Genomic DNA, 23,234 nt, shown 5'->3' on the forward strand with positions numbered 1-23,234 from the left:
AATGCTGCTATGACCATAGATGAGCAAATGTCCGTGTGGTTTGAGTGTGCATCCTTTGGGTATGTGCCCAAAAGTGGTATTGCTGGTTCTTGAGGTAGATGGATTCTCAATTGGTAGAATATTATTTTAAGGTGTGTGACTTTTGTTTGACTCTGTGAAGCTGTGTTACTGTGCCTGTCTAAAACACCTGATGGTCCTAATGAAGAGCTGAACGGCCAATAGTGAGGCAGGAGCAAGGATAGGCGGGGCTGGCAGGCTGAGAGGATACCTGAAGGAGAACCAAGGAAGAGAGCAGCAAGAGGCCGAGCGGAGGACATCAGGGGCCAGCCACCCAGCGACCCAGCTAGCCATGGAGTAAGAGGGGAGGTAAGAAATACAGAAGGGAAAGATAAAAAGCCCAGAAGGGAAAGGTAATTGGGATAATTTAAGGTAAGAAAAGCTGGCTTCTATAGAAAAAAGCCAAGCTAAGGTCAGGCATTCTTAACTAATAATAAGCTCCCTTGTGTGATTTATTTGGGAGCTGCTGTCGTGCCCCCCCCCCACAAAAGCCAAGAGAGTACAAAACATTTCGCACAACACACACCTGACACAACCTGAAGTTGCATGGGTTTGTTTCTTTTGTCTTGGTGGTCACTCGCAAGGACCTCATTCTGCTCGAGGGTTTATTTGTAGAAGTCACCTGAGGGTTTTTTGTTTTTTTCTGAAAACATCTGCCTGCATAGAGCATACTCCGACACTGTAAGGCCACTTTCATGGAGTTTCTGCATGGAGTCTCCTGAATCGTTCACCTCAGAACACCTGTTTGCAGTTCACTCTCCCTCCCAGCAGGTCATGGGCCTGCATTCTCTCTGACGTCTCTAGCAAGCTCCATACACTGATGTCCCTGCCCTGCTCCCGGTGACTGGGCTTTGGTGACTGGGCTTTGACCCATCTGCAGTGTGGCCTGGATTTGGGAGTTTTAGAGTTCTCTGAGTGTTCTAGCACACGGACAGGCTTCAGATGCTCTGTTCAGGAGCAAAGCCCCTGGTACCTCAACTTCCTGTGTCAGGGATGAGGGTTCCACTTGTAGGTCTCTGGTCTGTTGTGTCCAGGGAAGCCACCAAGCTCCAGGCTGCAGCTGCTTTTCCTTCTCAGGGAAAGCTGGTCTTCTTGTCTCTCATAAGGTCCAAGGTTTTGGTGAGAATAAGCCTTATTTCACCCATTTCCCTGTAGACTTTCATTTTTCTTGCTATGAAATTTTACTGCCACATTGTTTTCAAACTTCCTTTTCCTACCCCAACCCACCCAATACCATTTTGGTTGGGTGTGGCCTTCTTAGATATTCAGAGCAAATTCTTTTGTGCTGGTGTCTAGATTTATTCAACAAAGAAACTTTACTGAGTTTCTTATTTTGATTAAATTTTCCTTTCCAGAAGAAACTATTATTTCTCACTATTTAATTTACCTCTATGCATAACCTCTGCATCTGGACCTGAGCTGAGGTTTCATCACTTACTTCCCTATGCGTTGCAGACTTGAAAGTCTTCTTTCCATCCTGTGTTATCGGTCCCCTCTGGATGCTTCCCCTATTTCTGACACTTGTCTTTTCTCTTTGATGTCAGAGATTTTTGTTGTAGTTGTTCACGTGACACAAGCCAGGGTCATCTAGGAAGAGGGTAACCTAGGTTGAGAAAGTGCCTCCATCAGATTGGCCTGGATGCAAGCCTGTCATTTTCTTGAGATGGGCGGGCCAAGCCCATTGTGGTTGGTTCCATCTCTCGGCAGGTGGTCTTGGTATATACGTGTATCAAGCTGAACTGAGCAGGCCAATGAGCAAGCTCCCCGGTGGCCTCCGTTTCAGTTCCTGCCTCCAGGTTCCTGCCCGAGTTCCTTTCCTAACTTGTCTTCATGACAGACTGTCATCAGGATGTGTGAGCCAAATAAATCAAGCCATGGTACTTGATTGCAGCAAGAGAGAGCAAACTAGGATGACTGTGTAGCTCAACCGTTTTCTTCTGCAAACTTCATGTACCATCCCTGGGCTGCCACTGTCTAAGTAACCTTGAGTCTAAGCTGTTCCCAGCCAAGTTGTCAGGAGAGTGACTCTTTCATCTCTAGTCTAACCGCACGTCCTGCATCCACACACCTCCAGCCACGCCTTGACCCAGCCTCACTAAACCCTCGCTGACTCCAGTGTGGAGAAGCCCGGGTTCTGCTCAGCGCTTTCTTCACCTGGTTATCCCCCCTCCTCAGCGATTCTCTTTGTGTGGCTTAGATCACCACCTCCTCTGCCCTGCCGATCACTCACCTTTCACCCATCAGTCCTGCCTTCCAAATTTGTGTCGTCTTCATTCACTTTGTATTTTGTGAATCTTTGGTTTCTTTTTGTTTTCTTTATAGCTCATTTTCTTTTAAATGGGGCCTTTGGTAAGAAAAGAGACAAGGCCCACTGCCTCGAAATGCACCCACACTCACCTTAGACTTACCCATTGCAAACAGTTCTCCTGTGGTTTTGCTAAGATTGCTTTAGATTTGTACATTAATATAAGAGTTGTCATTTCAGTGATTACTGTCTGTTCTGACTCAAGGGCGTGGGAAATGGCTTCTTTTGATAACTGTGACCTTCTTCCAGTTTTTACCATTTCTTCGTGTTTAGACTTGTCAATGAAATATTCTGCTGCTGATAAATCAAAGAGACATAATTTGAATGGAAATTTGTGAGCTTGAAGAGTGATCTGAGGGATTAGCCCAGATGACAGTGAGAAAGGGAAGAGAGAAAAGTCTGACAGAGGATTAAGGATCTGGAAGATTTGGAAACTCCACTGCTCTTATAGCAAGAGGTGCAGAAGGACAGTATGGAAAGGATGGACAGGGAATCCTATCTGTTACTGTTATTATTATTTCACTTTATTTTTGTTCTCTTAACATTCCAGAATAAGGAAACGCACATATATTTTCCTTACACACATACCATAATCCACCTTGTGCTAAAATTTCAGAATATTCTGAAAGATTCAAGAAAGAGAGTTACATTAATAATGCCTTGTCTTGTGGGCAGTGGTGGCACACACCTTTAATCCCAGCACTTGCGAGGCAGATGCAGGAGGATCTCTTTGAGTTCGAGGCCACTCTAGTCTACAAATTGAGTTCCAGAACATCCAGGGTTGTTACACAGAGAAACCCCTGTCTTGAGAAAACAAAAACAAAACAAAATAATGCTCTACCTCCCCCAGCCCTCATTGTAGACAGTTTAAAACTAGCAAGAATATAACCAACAAGTGAGAGAGGCAGACACTGTTGCTTAGAGGAGGCTTTCCCAGTCACAGGCACCCAGAAGAGGGTCCATGGAACCATGCCATCATTGGATTCCCATGTATGTTGTCACTGGCCACCATCAAGGGACCTCCAGTTGACAGCAAGTGACATGACTATCTTCCCAGCTGTCTTGATGTCTTCAGACTTGCCTGCCCTGTATTTTAGAGAAGCACCATCTCCGCTGACTCTTGTGAAACCTTGGAAGGTTCCTGTGGTGCAGAAGGTCGCATGTGGGAAGTGTGATCTTGAGGTCTGCCTCCCAGTGGGATGGCCGAGAAGGGAGAGCCTGTTGCCTTCGGGGTTACTTGAATTCCAGTTTCATATTTCGCTACTTTTCCTTCCAAAGGTGCTAGAAAAAAGAATAAAAATGGTGCTATTTCAAGATCTTCTGGCAATTTCTAAGTGCCCTGTCTAAAGTGTTCCTGTTAGAGTGTGAGGCAAATCAGGTAGCGGTATAGCTGGCACATGTGTGCATTCCTGTGTTTGTGCCAGCCATGTCTCATTTGCGTCAGAGGAACCCCTGAGAACCACCTGATAATGAGTGAATGCCTTAACCGTGGCAAGTGAGAGAAGCAGACACTGATGGTATATGCCTGTAACCTAAGCTTTTGGGAGGTGGCTCTGGGGGCGGCGTCAGGAGTTCAATGTCTGTCTCATGCACACACTGAGTTTGTGGCCAGCCTCAGCAACATGAGATCCTGCTTCAAAAAACAACTAAAACCTTCAATTTAAAAAAATCTCTCTCTCTCTCCTCTCTCTCTCTCTCTCTCTCTCTCTCTCTCTCTCTCTCTCTCTCTCTCTCTCTCTCTCTGTGTGTGTTTGTGTGAGCCACAGCTCATACACACATGGATGTCGGAGGACAATTGGCTCCTCTCTTCCACCATGTAGGTTCCTGGGATCTTGGTTTATCAGGCTTAACAAGTGCCTTTACCTGATGAACCCCCTGAATAAAATAGTCTTTAAGGGCAGCCTGGCAGGTGTGAAAAGAAGAGTACCACTTGCTGTTGAGCATTTTTATAACTGAAATCTGTCCTTGTGCAAACCACCTGCCCATCCTTTTAGGCCTCTCTGGCTGCTCACAAAACACGAGGATTGGGGAGGGAGGGGCATTTTCCTGACCCAGAAGGAACCTGTCTGTCCATTCTGCCTCCCCAGAAAGGCAATCGGAGTCTTTCTCTGTGTCGTGCCTGGTGTCTCATTTTATAACGGAATGGTACTGCCTTTGCCTATGTGGCAGACACGCTGTGTGTTGTTGTACTCAAACGTGTGTGAAAGTGCTTAGAAGGAAGTCAAATCCAATTAACGTTGAATCCAAACTCAAACGTGATTTCCATCCTGCCATGATGAGCAGTCTCTGCACCTTGGTGGTGGGCGGTCCTGGGGTCTGCCACCTCTATTCTCTCCTGCTGCAGAGTGAACCCAGGTCTTGCATATGCAAGGTAAGCACTCTTGCTCTGGGCTGCAGCCCCAGCCTAATTCTTCCACATAGTAAGATCTTTGTACAGAGTCCTTGGTTTAGTCCTCACGGTGATCTCGTGTTAGTCCCACACGATGGAGAAAACTGGGGACTCAGTCTGGTTCCAAATCACTGAAATTCACAATACTGGTGAACAAGAGAGCTGGAATCTGACCCCAGGAAATTGCCATCTTCTCCAAACTAAGGCATTTGGTCACATTGTCAACTTCTCTCTTAAATTGGTTTTGCCGAACTCTTCTGTCATTGAATGTGTTTAGTGTTGAGCTGGCATTCTTTGCTTCTTTTTCGATGTAAGTAAAAGGCAATTCTGAGGTCCTGCCTCCAAGAGTCTCTGTACTCAGTAACCCAGACAGACTAATGGCACGCTATTAGTGTGTAAGGCCAGGAGAACTACATGGAATTGTCAACACTGCCCATTTTTGACTTTTTCAAATGGCATTTCAAATGGTCAGCCTAATGTGTGCTGAGTCCCTCCTTACTTGGGTCCAAGATTGGTTCCTGGCATTTTCCTTATGTAATCTCCTTCAATGCTCACAGTAACCCTTTGAAGTGTTTTTACCTCCCACGTTTTCCTCACCAGGAAACACTGATTCAGCAGCTGATAAATCAGACACCAGCTGATGTGGTCGAGCCAAGCTCATGTTCCAGATGGGTCTCTTTCTATCGCACAGCTCCGAAGGTTGAGTCCAGGAGCTAAGCTGACATCCAGTAGGTAAGGAGGCAGGGCTACATCAAGTGACAGACTGAAGTTACATCAGTTTGGACAGGAAACATGAGTCAAAGGGGGAAATGATATGACCTCTAGAAGACACTCAGGGCTGACGAAGAGTGATAATCAGCTTAAGAAAACTGACTCATAGCTAGCAACTCTCTTTTAGTCTTGTCATAACCACCAGGGGCTGCCAACTTGAAGAGTGTTTACAAGAGAAGGGATAGTGAGTTGCCCAATTGGAGAGTGCTGGAAGGTAGCCAGCAGAACCAGATGAAGGATAGCTGGAAAGGCTGGAGAGAATTGGGATCCTGTTGAGGCACATGCAACCAGGGAGCCTGGGGATGGTGTGGGGGAGAGCCTGCTGGGAGTGGTTGGTGACATCAACAGGAGAGAGCTGTGACTGAGGACTTTCAGGTCTCCACTGCCCACTAGGCACTCAGGGCTTGGGAACCCAGTGGAACCACCTGGAAGCCTTTTGGGATGCCTACATCCTAGAAGCTGTGGACTCTGGTCTGGGAAGGGAAGAAGGAGTGTTAATGGGCACGGACATCCTGAGATGCTGTCCGCTGAGGGACATTGTTCAGGGATAGTTGAGGTGGTTGAAAGGCATTCATTTTAACACTCTAATTTTTCTCTGTGGGAAGCTCCCTTCCATCTAGATGGAAGTTGGCTCCTTTCCATCTAGATGGAATCATATTCTTCTGCTGCAAGCCTTTATTTGTCATTAGTATTTTAAAGCATTAGGCAACTAGTGCATCCCGCTGATCTGCTGGCTCTCCAAATCTAGGCGTTTGAGATTAATTTCTAACGACTGGCCCAAAACTATTAACAGAAAGCCAGAGTCAATGTTGTTGTTGCTCTACAGATTAAAAAAAAAAGAACAACTCTCTTCTGAGACACCTAGCAGACATTGGAGAGAAGATAGGTATAAATCTGTCTTCTGCGAGTTTACCATCGAAGCTGGGGGAATGTGACATACATGCAAGCAAAGGATATTGTTGCACCCAGGAAGCCTGCATCAGCAATAGGTTAGTGAAGTCCAGGACTCTGGAGAGAGCAAGCGTGGATTGATCATTAAATGAGTATTCAGGGGTGGTAGACAGCATGGTATGGAAATGGATGTAGGCACATTTGCTTAGAGGCTGAATAGATCTTGTTGGGGAACCATGCTAGTGTCCCTTCTTTGCTCGGTCCACATGATCCCCTAAGTGATCGCAGATCATCTCATGTCTGTATGCGATGATTCCTGGACTCAGAACTCTAGAGAAGACTTTTATTCTGTGTCTTTCTTGGTATTCTGCCTCCTCATTTGTCCTGGTCTCCCACTTCCCCTGTCATTTTTCTCTCTTGGTAGATAGCAACTTGGTTCATACCAAGGTGTATGGCATGGTGACCAAACCATACTGGTGACTCTAATGCATCAATGGGGACATCACCCTTCCACAAAAGTAATCTCAGATCTGTCCAAGTTTCATTAGCTCCTGTTACTGCTACACTGGTTCAAGACTTCAAACTCTGTCTTCCATCACAGCCCTGAATCAAATCTTTGCATACGCAGGTCCCTCCTCTAATCCTATCACTAGCCTGGAGTCAGAATGTTGTTGACATGCCATCAGGTCACCCCTATGCTTAAAATCCTTGGGTGGCTTCTCGGGTTCTGAGCATGGAATTTCAACTCCTTACCATAGCCTGTGTAGTCTTGCTTTGTGGGTACCTCTCATGCCTGTCTATCATCTCTCCCTCACTTCCTTTCTTCCCTCCTCCTCCTCCTCTTCTTTTTTTTTTTTCTTTTGAGACAGAGTTTCTCTGTATTGCTTTGGAGGCTGTTCTGGAACTCACTCTGTAGACCAGGCTGGCCTCAAACTTACAGAGATCCACCTGCCTCTGCCTCCCGAGTGCTGGGATTAAAGATGTGCACCACTAATGCCTGGCTCTCCTCTTCTTTTTGAGACAGGGTTTCTCTGTATAACTTTGGCTGTCCTGGGACTCATTCTGTAGACCAGGATGGCCTTTGAACTCAGAGGTCCACCTGCCTCTGCCTCCCAAGTGCTGGAATTAAAGGTGTGTGCCATCACCACCCAGCTTCTATGCAATTTCTTATGTTGATTACATCTCCACTATTCTTTGCAGGGATTACCCCAACACACACACACACACACACACACACACACACACACACACACACACACACACACGATGAGTGGACTGATCCCACCCCTTCCCTGTTTTGGAGGTTAGTAACTTGGGCATGAACAATCAGATTATTCTTTCTCTGTATCGCGCTACCTGACTGAGAGATGAACAGATGCTAAGTTGATCCCTTAGAACTCAAGCTAAGGTCTTTTGTTCTAACACCAAGAGTAGATATCTCAGTGGTCAAGAAAGCATGCTGCTCTTGCAGGAGACCTGAGGTTGCCAACACCCATACCACCTACCTATAACTCCTGCTGAAGGGGATCTGACAATCTTTTCTGGCCTCCATGAACATACTTAAACACACACACACACACTGAAAAATAAAAAACGGTCACCAAGACTGTCATATCCAGGAGCACCCACCACCCCCATAGAATCCAAGGCCAGGCCTGGTTTTCAAAAGGATCCAGTAGAGGTTGGGCTGAAGCTGTATTAGCAAGTGGAAGGTGTAACTTGGTGCAGGATGACTCTCTTTAAGATCTTTTTTTTTTTTTTTTTTTTTTTTTTTTTGGTGCAAAGCTGATCTGGGGGCTTTGTGATTAGAGCACTGGATGATCTCATAGAAGGACACAGATTTGGTTCTCAGCACCCACATGGTGGCTCACAACGTTTTGTGACTCCACCCCCAGGAGACCTGACACTGCTTCTGGCCTCTATGGGTACTGCATGCACAAGTTGCACGTAAACTCATGTGGACACATATATATGCAAAGCTGGTCCACTTGTCCTGTGCTTTATGAGAAGGTACACTTGTTGCCCAGGCTGGTGATTCTCCTTTATTGGCACTTCCTCTTCTTCGGTGAGTCAGACCTTGCCTCCTTCCTGTAAGGTGTGGCCTTTACAGCCCTTCCTGGCAACTCTGGCAGGTCCTCCTCTGTACTCCCCGCCCCTCGACCTTTCATCAGAGTGGCTCTTCCCTGGTTGAAAGAGCCCATTCATGTCTCTCCTCACTGCTCACCTCCTACAGAACTTACCATTTTCAAAGTCAAGCAGACTCATTAGCCTTTTTGAGCCTTAGTTTCTTCATCTATAAAGAGGGGATAATAAGGAGCCGTGGAATGGTGTTGTAAGAATTAACTAAGACGGGTTATAGTGAATACAATTGCTGTGCTTGTGCCTGCATCTTGTCCTCCTCCATCATCATCATCAAGTCAAAATGCATGTTCCTAGCTCAGTGTGTACTCAAAGGAAAGTGTGCATCGGCATGTATGATATGAGAAAGGATGTATCTCAAGAGAACATATAGCAAGAACACATGCACACACACATACAGACACACACACACACACACACACAGACATGCACACACAATACTAACCAATGGCTGGATATGATGCCACATACTTGTAATCCTAGCACTTGGGATGTAGGGCAAGAAGATCAGAAGTTCAAGGCCACTCTTAGCTGCATAGAAAGTTTCAGAGCAGCCAGTGCTACATGAAGCCCTGTCTGAAAAGACCAAAACAAAATTTTAAAATAAAATAACAACAAAATGCTTTATTTTTCTGATTTTTAAAATTTAAATTGGAAACAAGCTTGTTTTACGTGCCAATCCCAGTTCCCCTTCCTTCCCCTCCTCCCCTGTCCCTTACTAGCCCCCTAACCCACCCTCTTTCTGCTCCCCAGGGAAGGTGAGGCCTTCTATGGGGATCTTCAAAGTCTGTCATATCATTTGGAGCAGGGCCTAGGCCCTCCCCCATGTGTCTAGGCTAGGAGAGTATCCCTCTATGTGAAGTGGTCTCCCAAAGTTCATTCCTGTACTAGGGATAAATACTGACCCACTATCCAAGGCCCCATAGATTGCCTAGGCCTCATCAGACACCCATATTCAGCATTCAGGGGTGTTGGATCTGTTCTGTGCTGGTTTCCCAGCTATCAGTCTGGGGTCCATGAGCTCCCCTTGTTCAGGTCAGCTGTTTCTGTGGGTTTCTCCAGCCTGGTCTTGACTCCTTTGCTCATCACTCTTCCCTCCCTGCAGCTGGATTCCAGAGTTCAGTGTTTAGCTGTGGGTGTCTGCTTCTGCTTCCATCAGCTACTGGATGAAGGCTCTAGGATGGCATATAAGGTAGTCCTCAATCTCATTATCAGGGAAGGGCATTTAAAGTAGCCTCTCCACTATCGCTTAAATTGTTAGTTAGGGTCAACCTTGTAGATTGGACATTTCCCTACTGCCAAATTTCTCTTTAAACCTATAATGGCTCCCTCTATTATGGTATCTCTTTTTTTGCTGTCCTTTATTCTTCCCCTGACTCAATCTTCCTGCTCCCTCATGTTCTCCTCTCTCTTCCTCTTCTCCCCTTCTCTTTCTTCCAACCCTCTCTCCCCTCCCCCTATGCTCCCAATTAGCTCAGGAGATCTTGTCCCTTTCCCCTTCTCCAGGGGACCACGTATGTCTCTCTTAGTGTCCTCCCTGTTTCCTAGCTTCTCTGAAGGTGTGGGTTGTAGACTGGTAATCCTTTGCCCTATGTCTACCATCCATGTATGAATGAGTGCATACCCATGTTTGTCTTTTGGTGACTGGGTTACCTCATTCAGGATGGTTTCTTCTAGTTCCTTCCACAAAATGCTTTATTAAGGGGACTCAATAATGCAGAGAGACATGGCAAAGCTGGCAATGTATATAACAACTCCCCTGTTCTACAAGGGCCCTATAAGCAGTTGGTTCATTAATTGTAGAAGAATGAAACAGCCTGTAAAATAAACCAGAGGTGTGTGTGTGTGTGAGTGTGTGTGTGTGTGTGTGTGTGGGAGGGGTCTGCAATGTCAGAGTGGGAGGAGCCCAGTAAAAGGAGGGAACAGGGGAGGCTTCAGGCAGATGTCTCCATACTCAATCCTACCTTTTTAGGAAGTATGAACATGGATGCTATCTATTCTCGTCAGGAGCTGAAATTTCACTGGTTTAGGGATCTGTGGTTCAAAGAATCTGTTTTCTTTTTTCTTCCTTTCTTTCCTCTGTTTTCTTTTCTGCAGGAGAACGGGAGGCAGCTTCACTGAGAAGCCCACACATCTGCAGACGTTTTCTTTGTAAACCAGTTCTCTATGACAACCGTTGCTTGTGATCTGGGGTAGGAGACAGCTGAGAAAGGAATTCATCAAACCCCTTTGTGCCTATTCTCATCATCTGAAAAGGGGTCTTTTCACAGAGCACTCCTAAATGAGCAGTGAATGAATATTCATAAATAGATTTTTCCCCTACTGACAAGCCGGAAGGACACCACTCTCAGAGCTGTTTGTTGCTTCCCGGGAGAGTAGACAGGCTTTGGCCTTTGTACTTTATTGTAGGGCAACATGAATCAGCCTCCAACCCTGAAGAAACAGAATGCCCCGTGTCTGTGATAAACTTGTCAAAGTTCAAAGAGTATTGGAGAAGTAGTGTGCGACTTCTCATATCCAGCTTGCCTGCAGAGTATGGAACAGGCTGGCATGCGCCACCACCACAAGCCACCAGACCCCCCTTTGTAGCCTATGTGACTCAGTTTCTCTTCCTCTTGCTGGAACCACAGTTCACAGTGTTCTGGCCAGACAATGTCTTTCAACACCAGCAACTCCAATGTTTGAAAAACAGCTTAGAACTTGTGAAGGGCTTCCGTCTGCATCATTGTTTCCCTGAAAGGAAGGCAGGATGAAGATCGTGGAACCCTCTGCGCGCTGACAGGGTGTGTGGTTTTTCTGTCAGTAGAGAACAGCATGGATGAGATAATGACAGGCAGGTTTGACTTTCAACAGCTACTTTTTATATCACTTGCATTTTTGAACCGATTAAATCCAATCAGCTTGTCCCTGCCAGCCAGCCAGGATGTGCTGACATTTCAATCACTGGAGCTTCCAAGCGATATATGCATTGGACTAGATTCGCTGCTTGTCCAGAACAACCATTCTCACCCTAGATGTGAGGAACAGGGACTTCCCTGAGGCTAGACAGGGCAGGGTGATTGCTTAGCAGATGGAGAAGCAGCCCGATGGTTTTTTCCATGGCCTTTGGAGTCTGTGGAAATCAGGGTCTCTTCCTTTGGAGTGAATTCCCTGGCCATTACTGCAATGCCCTGGCTTGCCCTGGTCCCATGGAACTGAGAGATGTCATTGTAACAGTCATGGAACTGAGAGATGTCATTGTAACAGTCAGTTCACACTGTGCCTCTGGACTTGAGCTCACCTGGCATGAGGCCTGGAGTGACCTGGCTTCGAGGAGTAAAGTCTTGGCACCAACTTCTCCACCCCATTCTCAGGATGTGGAGCCCTTAAACCACCTAAGGGCTTCGGGCCATTCCCACTCCGCAGCTGTCTGGCAGCTCAGGCTCTGTTCAGAAGAGGATAAACTGCTTCCGGCACCTCACCGTCCTTTTCTCAAAGCCTCCCCTTCCCCAGATGTGTCTCCCTTTGATAGTTACACAGTCAGTTCAATAAACACTTGGACATAGTAAAAATGAGCCCTGCCTCCACCAGCCAAGCTAACAGGAAGCCCTGGCTGTCACTGTGTCCCATGCTCTGTCCACTTCCCTGCTAGAATGATAATGATCATTTTTACAGTTTCCCTAGAGCGGTACTTCTCAGCCTTCCTAAGGTGGGACTCTTTGACACAGTTCCTCATGTTATGCTGCTCCCAACCATGTAAGTATTTTCCTTGTTACTTTATAACTGTAATTTTTCTACTGTTATGAATCGTGGATGCTAGTGTTTTCTGATGGTGCTAGGTGACCACTATGAAGAGGTTATTGGCTCCCAAGGGGTCTAGATCTATAGTATGAGAACAATTGCCCTAGAGCAACGAGCATGATAATTTTTCCTTCCAAGCAAAGATAGGTTACCATTTCACAGCTCAGGCTACCTCCAAACTGGCTGCATTTGTTAGGGATTTGGAACTGTGTCTTAGGAGACCCCATGCCATGATTATTTTAAGGGCTCAAGGACAAAGGGACATTCAGGAACTTCTAGACCTGGTAGCAGAAGCCCAAGACACAGCTCCATGTTGTCACCAGCAACAGACTGAAGAGTTCTTTCTAGACTCTCTACTCAGATGAAGCTAGGATCCTTGACTTAAAACACTATAGACATGAATTTAGGATAAGTATAAGCGAGGCATACTTGATTTGGGGAGTATTTCATAAACATATGCCATTATAGAGAAAATGATTATAATATGTTCAAGCATGGGCATTAATGGAGAGAAAGGTACTTGGCAAAAGGACAGTACTTACTCATGTGTGGGTAAGGGGTCCTCAAGAGAACCCATTTAAGGCCAATAGATATAAATACAATTTTGGTGGCTTCTGAAGCTACATTGTTACAAGGGATGAAGTAAATGTGTTTTGGTATACTCATTCTTATCCAAGACATTTCCTTTTGGGAAATAAGGCCATAATAATTGCTGAGGTGAATTTTACAGGCTTCTAGATCAATCAGATCAAGAGGGTCAAAGGGCAAAAGGAATCCTTATTGTAGTATGTACACCTAAGTCACCAGGAAGTCAAGTTACATTCCAACTGTAAACATCATCCATAATCTTGTTTGTGAAATTCTCATGAAGTTACAGGTTTACAGATGAGGAAGGAATAAAGTTAAAGTCAAAGGACACATGACTTTAGATTTAAGCATGGATCATTGCTGTCTTAACATGCATACCTAAAATATCTCCATAAATGAACACTGGGGCTGGTGAAGTGACTCGGTGGGTGAAGACATTGCTGCTACATCTGATGACCTGAACTGGAGCCCTAGGACTCATTTAGTGGAAGATGAGAACCTATACTTGCAAGTTGTCCTCTGTGTTCTACCCCCTGTGATGTGGCATACACCCAGGTGCGCACACACACAAACACACAAATGTAATTTGAATAAAAATATACTGAATGTATATTGTATATGTCTAGCATTTTTTTTGGTAAGCATTGTTCAAATTCTTCACTTTCAAATAGGCAAGAGAGATGTCACCCAGAGTCCCAGCTGGGAGCTTCTCTTCCCTCCCCTTGCTTTTCCCTGGCCACCAATCAAGCATGCAAAAAGTCAGTTTCCTGAGAAATGTGATTTTATTTGGCTAGTCTGGTTTAACGTGTTCCTTTGTTTGTTCTCTTTACCTGGATGAGAGAAAGTCTGAATTGAAAGTCTAGGCTGTTACCCAAACCCAACCATGGAAGGTCTGTGGTTGATTCCATCAGTATGTGGGCCTCAGTGTCTTGTCTGTGGAAGGGTATTACACCTCCCTTTTCTCCATCTGAAAGAATGTTGTGAAAAGAAATGAGCTGGAATTTCACAACTCTTTTCTTCTCTCTGCCTTCCCACCAAAGTCACTGCTTCCACCATGTCATAAAGCCCCTGAAAAATGCCCTGTGTAAAAATACTCAAGTTCCTGTTTAAGATTCAAGTTCATTGTTTCCAAGGGAAAGGACCTAAAACATACTTTGATGAACACTACTGAGAACACACACACACACACACACACACACACACACACACACGCACGCACGCACGCACGCACGCACGCACGCACGCACTGTGATGCCATGGAAAAGAATGCTGTGCCCATGGGTGTGGAGAGGAGTCCTTGGGGGTATCTGGAAGCCATGTTCTTAGTATGGGTGTTGAAAGTTGAGTGGCCATACCCACAGGAACAAGAAACATGGTCATTGCAAGGGCACATGTTGAGTTGGAGCCCCACAATGGTTAATCTCAAATGTCAACTTGATTACATTTATAATCACCATAGAAACAAACCTCTGGACACATTTGTTTGTTTTTTTTAATTAGGCTAATTGCAGTGGGGAGAGCCACTCCATGGCCTGAGGGTCCGGGCTGACTTCTCAAAAGGAGAAAGCGAGTCAAACACCAGCCTTCTCTCTTGCTCTGTTTCCATGTGAATGCAAGGTGACCAACTGTCATGTTCTTGCTGCCCATGGACTGTAACTTCAAATTCTAAGTAAAAATAAACCCTTAAGTTGCATTTATCAGGTATTTTGTTACAACAAGAAAAGTAAGTGAGGGAGGTTGTAATAATGGCTTTCCAGGGTGGAAGAAAACAAATGACGTTTTCATGGATAATCAAAACCCTCTGGGAGCAGCCCTTAGTAGATAATAGGATGTCTGGGCTTGTGGGTTTGAGAGGCATGGTGAGGTGGGAAGGAAAATATCAGAACCAGGACTCCCCAGCTAACAGTGGAATTCTCAGAAGGGGGGGCTCTCAGGGCTGGGCAGAACCTCAGGGAAGCTAATCAGCCTGCCCATTATGGTCATTCCTGTCCTAGGAATGTGTAGGAGCAGGCTCTTTGCATCTGTCTGAGCTTACCCATTCTCCATCTCCAGTATCATTTACCTCACACGCGTAGCCCTTGGGACGGACCTCACAGTGTGCCCACGTTCACACCAGGCAGAGAGACAGCATTGGGGGTGAGCTGGGTCCATGCAGGAGGTGGAGGCGCATGAAGGAAATAATTGGCCTTTAGGGTTTGTTGTTGTTGGGTTTTGTTTGTTTTTGTTTTTTGGGACAGGGTTTCTCCGTGTAGTTTTGGAGCCTTTCCTGGCATTCCTTTTGTAGACCATACTGGCCTCGAATTCACAGAGATCAGCCGGTCCCTGCCTCCCGAGTGCTGGGATTAAAGACATGCACCACCAACGCCTGGCTTGACCTTTAGTTCTTATGATGTCTACTGTACAGCCTGTGGCTCCTCATGGACATACATGTGACTAGGGAGAAAGTATTAAAGTATTATGTAAACCTCTGGTCACAAATAGACTATGACGATAGTTTAGAGCAGAAAAGCTCTGACTAGCCTAGGGGTTATGGCTCCTTACAAGGGGAGAGCAGCCCATGCCTTATTAATATTAAAAAAACGATATGGGAAGCCCACTCTTTGTCCTACCTACCTTGCTGCTACTGTGATAAACATCATGGCCAAGAGGAAACTCGGGGGAGGAAGTAGTTTATTTCACTGACAGCTCACAGTCCATCATCAAGGGAAGTCAGGGTGGGAGCCGGGGAGGGGCAGGAACGGAAGTAGAGGACACGGTGGAATGGTGCTTGCTGGTTTGCCCTCATGGCTTGCTTAAGCTTCTTTCTTATACCACCCAGGACCACCTGCCTGAGGATGGCATCACCCACAGTGGCCTGGACACACTCCCCACATCCATCCTTAGTAAGGAAATGTCCCACACATGTGCCCACAGGCCAATCTGATAGAAGCATTTCATCATTGGAGTTTCCTCTTCCCTGGTTACTGTAGTCTATGTCTGAAGGGTTAGACCCGAGGGTCTCAGCTGGATTGAAGAGCTCTGGGCAGGAAAGTTGACGTGGCTGACGACACCCATAGAAGCTTCCGATAAGGAAATCCACACACAAAATCTGCTGGCTTCTTCCATCCCCACCGTTCCCCCCTTTCCATCCTATAAAACCCCAAAACCCCATGCCACGTGCCCATAGTCTCCACTTCTGTAGCCTGAAGTTGTTTTTGTTTTATTTTTTCAACTCTTCTTCTAGGGATGCCCATCTGCTTTTATGCTCACATGGCCGCCATCAATCTGCATGTGACAACGTCAAGTTGAGAAGACAAATAGCCAGCACATGCCTGATGCATCTACCTTGTCCCCTCCAACATGCCGGAAGAAAAGCATAGCCACCTGAGGACTTGCTGACACATTACTTGGATTTGTCTCTCCTGAAGAGCAGCTCCATGTCACTTCACGCCCTGGTTCAGAACCAGCCCAGCAATTCACATTTCATATCCCTCACTGCCTGTTCTGCTCTGCTACAGGGCCAAGGTGAGCTCGCTTATGGGCCAACACTTGCTTTCAGGAATGCAGCTCCAATTTGTTCTCTAAGAAGAGTGAGGAAGAAAGCTTGTTTTCTTTTAGGGTCTGGACTTGCTTGCCGGGAAATAGAAGGAAGGAATGAGGTTGCAGGTGGAATTTGTCTGGGCCTTCCTTTTCCATCTGGGAGACAGAGGTTAGTCCCTGGGGAGGTGAAATGCTCCTCAGCATGTCATTGTATGAGCCCAGACAGGCAGGGTGGGTACAAAGGTGAGTGATGGCCCTCACAGGCCTAGGTTGGAGGTTCTAGGCTCCAGTTACTAGAAGGACTAGTGGGGTCATTGAAATAGTGTGGGGAGGACTGATGATCAATCAGAAAAACTATCTAAAACCCCAAGATCTTTAAAGTGCGTAAGTTACCTTTCTGTTACAGCGACAGACATTCAATCACCCGAGAGGAAGAAAGGTTTGTTCTGCCCACAGTTTGTGAGGTTTCGGTCTACAGTTGCTTGGCCATGTTGCTTCTAGCCTGTGGTAGCTCAGGACATGGTGGTTGGAGAATGGAGTTGAATAGACTGCTGTGGCAGCCAGGAAGCAAAGAGAAAAAAGAAGAACAAGGAAAGTCCCCAACTCCCCAAGAGCATACCCAACATGGGTCTTGTCTAATCATTCAAAGACCAGAGTAGAAGGACATCCCTTCAAGACAGCACCCAAGAAATCTGCTTTAGTTTCTAGAATCTGCAGACATAAGACTCAAAGATCAGCTCTTATCTGACATGCTTCCTGCCACGTTCTGAAAGCTTACTGAGTTTTGAATTGCCAGTTCTCGTAATGACAAAACCCAATTCCTTAAAAGTCACCCTTCTTCTTGCATTTGTATGTGTATCCACATGCATGAATAGGAACCATATCAATGTCTTCATCTATCCTACTATTTTTGTTTCTTTGAAAACCCTGCCTATGCTCCTTAAAATTCCCAGGAGGCCTCAAGAAACCCTTGCACAAGGAGGCTTTCCTAGATGTGAGACCATATGGCAAAACTGAATGGGTGAATTAGGAGTGTGGAAACAAGAATGAACTAGGTTCTTCTAAAATAAGTGACTGCTACTCAACCTTCTGTTGTCCTGAGACAGGGGAAATCTGGCCTATCAGAAAACGTGATATTGCATCAAATGAAGCCCAAACCCAGTTACCATGGGAAATCACTGTAGGCAAGCATCCTAGTTAGGTTGCTATTGCTATGATAAGTACCATCACCAAAGAACAGAAACAAAAACCAGGAAAGGGAAGGGTTTATTTCATCTCACAACTCCTAGGCGGGGAAGACAGGGTATTCAAGGGAAGAGCCTACAGATAGGAAACGAAGCAAAATTCACGGAGGAGCACTGCTGACTGGTTTGCCCCTCATGCCTGCTTAGCCACCTTTCTGGTACAACCCAGGATCACCTGCCCAGGTGTGGCACCACCCACAGTGGGCTGGGTCCTCTCACATCCATCATTAATCAAGAAAATGCTCTAAAGGCCAGTATGATGGAAGCATTTTCCCCCTATTTGAGAGTCCTCATCTCAGATGTCTCTAACTTGTATCAAGATGACAAGAAAAAAAACACAACAAAAACCACAACAACAACAAAAAAAACTAAGCAGGCAAAAGGGCTTTGCAAAAGACACAGGTTTTAAGCATCACCCGAGGGATCCAGTCTTCAGCAATGTGTAGGGAATGCTAGATTTGATGACATAAAAAATAGGCACAGGACCTCTTTGTACTCAAGGACCATCCTGCAGAGAGAGGAAAAATCTAGCTCATGAGTTTGAATCTTTCTGAAAAGAAAAACAGTTTTAATTATTCTTACTTTGGTTCTTCAAGAGGCTTTTGTTTTTATTTCACCACAATATTTCCTTGCTTAAATACTAAGGTGAAAGGGGAAATGAAGTTTCAATTTTTTGTTGACTTCATTTATGTCACCCTTTTGAATTCTGTCAGATACATTTTTAGCAGCTGGGAACTGAATGGAGCTTTAAGAAGACAAGGTAACTTCCTGAACCTTCTACCCAGGCTATTTCTGTCTTGCCACTTTCAAAGGGCTCACCAGCCAAGGCATGAAGGAACAAATAACAAAGGTGAAAAGAAAGCCTTGTTATGTAGGAGGCAGGCTTGCACAGAACATGTGATTTAGGTGGCAGGAGGTATGGGTGTGAATCATGGAATTGTATGGCACGCACCCCCCATCAGCAGAAATGGTTCAATGAAACAGACCAACCTATCATTGAAAGTGACAAAACTGCTGGTTAATTATTGAACCACAGAGAGCGCAACCGATTTTGACTTTTTTTTCCCTTTCAAAAACAGCTAATTTCTGAGGATATATTTCCCCCAGCTTTCCAGTGCATTCAGTGTTACAGAAAATTTGATGATTCATGTAATTGAGCGAAAATCTGTGTTATTATATAAGAGGATGGAAATGATTAAACTATCACTTGGGTGCCTCTCATTTCTGAGTTCATTATGCAAGATGTAATAGATACTGAGGTTTTCATTCTCTTAAAAGTGAAAGGTATCCTTTGGCTGAAATGGCTTCAGGTAAATCATTTGGTTTAAGAACAAAATGATAATGACCTAATTCTGGAAGCTTTCTCTGCAGAATGCTGAGCAGCAGGTGGTTCTAACAGGGTAAGCGTGGTACTGTGGCAGACTCTCTGAGCTGTAGGGCCACCCTAAGTGCAGTTGGGGGCTCTGAGAGGTGTCTGTCCTTTGCCAGGGTTCTTCTGGGATCCCATTCAGTTTTCTCTCCTAGACAGCTGTGGAATAAGATAGAACAGTGGTTCTCACCCTGCCTGGATTTTCTCAGTGAAATTTAAAACATTCATGGATATTTGAAGTCTGACACCACAATTCCTGTGTAACGTGTTGGGGTTGTGGCTTAGGAGTCAGGTTTGGTTCTAAGATGCAGCCAAGGTGGGGGTCACTACTCTTGGAGAACTGAGTAATTCATGAGTTACAGAATGACAGAGCTTGAAGAGGTGACCTTATTGGTAAAGCAAGTGATATTCAGGGACAAAGATCTGTTTCAAATAACACATCATTTCAATGACAGAACTGTGACCAGAACCCATTCTGACCTCACTCTACTTTGGCCTAGTGTTCGTCGTCATTATTGTTTTGTTTTTAATGATACTCTACCACACAGACTTTGGTTGATCGACTAGGGGGAAATGAAGAGACTTGGAAGGGTTTGTGAGAGTTGTCCAAATATTGTAGAAACAGCTTCCTATTTCCTGTATGTAGGACCAGCCATAATGCTGTCATCCAAACTGTTGTGGGTTGTTGAGTATCTAGATTTAGACCGAGTCAGAGCTTTATGTCTGAAGTTACAATCCTTTCCAGCATAGGTGGGTGTCCATGAAGACTCATTGAAAACCTGTGTGAGAGTCCTGCCCTTTTGTAGTTTCCTTGTCTTCAGTCCACACACCACCGTGGGATGGCCTTCATTGGGAGGAAGCCAGAGTCAATCCCCAGTCAACAGTGGGAAGGGTGTCCGTTAGCGAGGAGGACCTCTGCAGCTGCTTTGAGCATTAAATGCACAGAATGGGACCTGCCTTCCATTAGCGTCTGATGCATGGGACCTGCCTTCCGTTAGCGTCTGATGCATATGAAGGATAAGGCACCACAGCCGACTGCCCTTGCGTGCCTGGCGTCTCTCCAGAAGTCGGCCTTTCTCATTCCCAGGTTGGATGCGTGTGGGCATTTCTACACTAGACTTAGGGCTGGAAACACAGTTGTTGGTTGTATCCCAGAATTAATGGTAGGACCCTATTGCTGAAGAGGTTGTATGATTTGACTGCTAGTCTTGGAGAAACAAAGCTAGAATCTGGCCCAACGTGTCCCTTTCCTGTGTGATAGCTCCTTTAGTGCCAGAAATGGCCACTAAGGTTTCTAGGGAAGAGGTAAGCCCAAAAATCCTACCTACCTTCGAATCCTGCATGCTTCACAATGAAGGTACCAAGTAAAATGTGCCAGTCAGTGCAATCGTGGCTCAAGTAATTGTGGGCAGAACCACCCTTCTGATTTGCCTTAAGGCCAACTCTGAAGGGCAAAGTCATATCTGGTGTGGGGAATTTAGACAAACACCTGTGGTTACAGAAATCAGAGGCTCCAATGGAGAAGCAGCTGCTATTGACTGCCCGATTGATGTACCAGCTAATATGCTTCCCCACATTGGTGTTTGCAGTCCAAGGTTCATACTGCAGTCCATGCCCATTTTTGCCATTTTCTGTTTTTTATCTGTCTCCTCGTCATGTTTTGAGTAGGAGAAATGCCTCTAAGACTTGCCAGTAGTCAAGTTCCAGAGACAGAGTTATAATAAAAGAACACAAGAGTTCAGTATATCTTTTGAAGGAGAACAATCAGATTGTTACCCACTCCAAGGCTTATGAGGGCAGAAGGCTTATGAAGGCAGAAGGAAGAGGGGGGTGGTGATGGAAAGAATATGAGTCTGAGGAAGAGGTGGAATTTTACATCCACTGAGCCAAACAACAGCCATCTTGAGGTGTTCAGCTGTGCTTGCTTGTAAATGGTCACTGTAGGTGAGCTTGTGGACTGTGGGTTGGCATGGCCTTCTCACCCAAATGTGCAGCCACACCCTATCACCTGTTGTATGAAACTCTGCCTTAATCGCACAGGCCAGGGAGAGGCTGGAGTATAAGCTGGGGAAGACTGCAGGAGGAGTGCTCTGTGTATGTGGCTATGGGGAAGCCCTCATCCCTGCTGGGTAAAGGCTTTGTAGGTGTGGGCTTTTCCCTGTAGGTAGCCCCCACCTATGCTCTGTAAGGAGGTCTAATAGACTCATTGGTTCCCTGAGCAGTGGTCCTCAACCTTCCTCATGTTGTGGTGACCCACAAACATAAAATTATTTTCATTGCTACTTCATAACTGATTTTTTACTGTTATGAATTTTAATATGAAGATATTTGAAGAAAGAGGGTTCTCAAAGGTGTTGTGACTCACAGGTTGAGAACCACTGACTGCCCTAGAAAGAATTTTGGTGGAGTTCTACCTCTGTTTCTTGTTGGGTCCTTAGGCAGACAAGTAGATGTTGTTCATGTCTCCCCCTTAGAAGGCATGTTATTAACCATGCCCTAAGAATTCCTGGTAGTGGAAGAAGAGACACATTCTGTGGAATGATTCAGAACTCTAATATCCAGAGATTAGAGATGAATTAAAAGAGGAACATTACTGTCTGGTATCATGAGAGTCACTGGAACAAGCTTCGTCTGAAGTTTTCTTGATGTTTCCAAAGATTCTGGGTTTCCCAGTTACATGGGCACACTTTCCTCCTTTGGCTGGTTTGAGTTGGATGCCCCCCCAGGACTTGGAGCTTTGTCTTAGTCAATGTGGTTCTTGGGAAATGTTGCCATTCAAGATATCCAGACATATTGAGGTTCACTGCAAACACCTCTAACACGAGTGCTGATAAACTGGATAAATTGGCTGTATTGCCAGCCCCTTTAAGGGCAGTGTGATTCCAGGAGGGAAATTACTGGTTGTTGCTGTGTAGATTAACTTGGTGTTCGCCGGTAGCACCTTGTTTTGATCACAGTAACTAATAACCTCACCGGGCTTCCTTCTGCCAAGTATGATTGGTTCTACCCCTGTCTAAATGCTACATTGAGAGTCCAGTTTTTTTCTAATCTTATCAGGCATCGATTTGGGAGGTAGCTTAATACATACCTGTGACTCCGCTAGCTTTTCCTTTTGTGCATAATTTCTATATTGTGAATGATCTGTAGTCACAGATGCGTCACTGCTGAGATTAGTGAAAAGGCAAACGTGGCCCATGCTTAAGATACCAGAAAACATGAAAATATTTAAAAAATATATCTGATGCTTTCATAAACACCAAATCACCAACGTTTTCATCATATCGGAACTCAACAGAGTTGAATACCTTTTTTATATGGTACCCCCATGAGAGATTGGTTTCAGTTTTATCAGAACCCAGGATACCAAAATCTGAGCTGTTCAAGTCCATTAGATAAAATGGCACAGTGTTTGTATGTAACTGAAAGAGGCCTTCCTGAACACTTTAAATGATTTCTAGATTGCTTTATACGTGCCATGTAAATAGTTGCATATAGTATGACTGCAAAGTATTCTGCCTTGGCAATAATGTCACAAAAAGTGTGTATGTTTGGCTTTTGTGGTTTTTAAGATGGGGTCTTGCTATGTAACTGGCCTCAGACACCATGACCTGGGACTCACTGTGTAAATCAAGGATAGCCTAGGACTTGGATTCTACCAAGTCTACCAATGCCTCCAGAGTGCTTTGACGACAGGTAAATACCATCACATCTGGCTTAACTGATGCACTTCAACAGCAGCAGTAACTTTGCTCTATGGATGGTTAAATGCAGAGACAGACTCCAAGGAGAGGTACCAAGGGCCCACTTGCTCATTTGTGACTTAGAGCTGTTCTGAAGCTTTATTATGATCTAGTGGGGAATGAGAAATCCATCGTCATGTCTAAAGAGTCTAACATCTCTAAATGCCAAGTAGCATAAAAGCAAGAACCTGAGAAGAAAAACATACAGTAGACTGAGAAACAAAACCCAAGTAAAAAGGAGCAAAGGCTCTTTAAGCATGAGGGTAGATAGAGAACATTTCTGGGAGTATTCAAAAGGTTTACATTGTTTTATGCAGAAAGAGGAGTCTTAATTCCTTTGTAAACACCTTGAGATTTCAAGGAATCCTTGGCGCTCTCATTTATTGAAAGCACCCAATTGCTTCATGAATTGGCGGCAAGTGCCCCTCGGTAAATGATTTAT

The 23,234-nt window shown here is 45.2% G+C and overlaps 1 long non-coding RNA gene across 2 annotated transcripts; it reads left to right on the plus strand.

Annotated features, from left to right (window-relative positions):
* The first annotated feature begins 232 nt into the window (after nucleotides 1-232).
* LOC110340737 lies at nucleotides 233-18,904 on the plus strand. 2 transcript variants are annotated; one of them, XR_005875753.1, is made up of 2 exons: nucleotides 233-366; nucleotides 16,144-18,904. It is a non-coding gene; the product is annotated as an uncharacterized LOC110340737 (long non-coding RNA). The 2 variants fall into 2 exon arrangements; XR_002382539.2 differs by lacking the exon at nucleotides 233-366 and adding an exon at nucleotides 11,552-12,287.
* The last annotated feature ends 4,330 nt before the right edge of the window (nucleotides 18,905-23,234 follow it).

This window comes from Mesocricetus auratus, unplaced genomic scaffold (genome assembly GCF_017639785.1).
Source record: "Mesocricetus auratus isolate SY011 unplaced genomic scaffold, BCM_Maur_2.0 Super-Scaffold_6730, whole genome shotgun sequence".
NCBI lineage: Eukaryota > Metazoa > Chordata > Mammalia > Rodentia > Cricetidae > Mesocricetus > Mesocricetus auratus.